Source organism: Alligator sinensis, unplaced genomic scaffold (genome assembly GCF_000455745.1).
Source record: "Alligator sinensis unplaced genomic scaffold, ASM45574v1 scaffold1661_1, whole genome shotgun sequence".
Classification (NCBI taxonomy): domain Eukaryota; kingdom Metazoa; phylum Chordata; order Crocodylia; family Alligatoridae; genus Alligator; species Alligator sinensis.
Genome location: NW_005844295.1, coordinates 1 through 939, shown reverse-complemented (window position 1 = coordinate 939; position 939 = coordinate 1).

The following is a 939-nucleotide window of genomic DNA, read 5'->3' as shown; positions in this document are numbered from 1 at the left end:
CAGGTACACTGCCAGAAAGATGACAAAGTGTAAGATCTGCAGCTCCCGAGTGTCCGAGAAGCCCAGGAGGAGGAACTCGGTTACAGTGGTCCAGTTGGACATCTTCCTTCCCAGGGCACCGTGCAAGTCCTGGGTATAATAAAACAAGGGCAGTGGTAAGGAGGAGAGTAACAAACTCAGTGACTTTGATATTCCCATCAATAAGGTCTCCAAATTTCGGGCTAAGAATATAAATATTCCATTTTTCCTCCCATGAAATATTTGATTTTAATAAAAGATTTTTCCCTGGCAGGATCCTACATAAAATAAAATATTTTGATATTCCTTTAGAAAGTGAAGAAAATGTTAACCCAGCCACACCTCAGGATTCTTTTCCTTTGCTTTAAATCTGAAAGTCTATCGTTTTTTCAATAGATGTCAGCTAGAAAATGTTTGCTGGAAACAAATATGTATGAAATAAAAGATATTATATCAAAAAGATGAATTCCTTAGAGGTCCCAACCCCACCCCTCTCCTCTTCCCTCCCTACTTCCAATATGCTATATAACATTGTCTGCATTCATAGCAAAAACATTGCAAATGACTTCATTCACTCTTGTATCTTTGAATCGATTATACATAAAATGCAGAATGATTTGTGTAGCCCGGTTTTCCAACTTTTAATGTTTTAAAACCTCCTGTGCATCTTACTAAGACAGAACACTTCACCGATGCAGAAAACTTACTGAAATTGTTTTTGTGGAAGTTTCCTCATCTCTTGTGTCACATTCAGGCTTCCCCTGCCGAGATCCTTTGCTCTTGTCCAGTTGATCTCTCAGCACTCCTCTGCACCAACCACTAGTCTGGGTCCCCAGAAGCACAGCTAACTCAGAGGTCTTTCTCTGCTCCCTCTGTCACTGAAAGACTGGAGTGAATCCAACCAGGTTTGTGTGTGTGCAG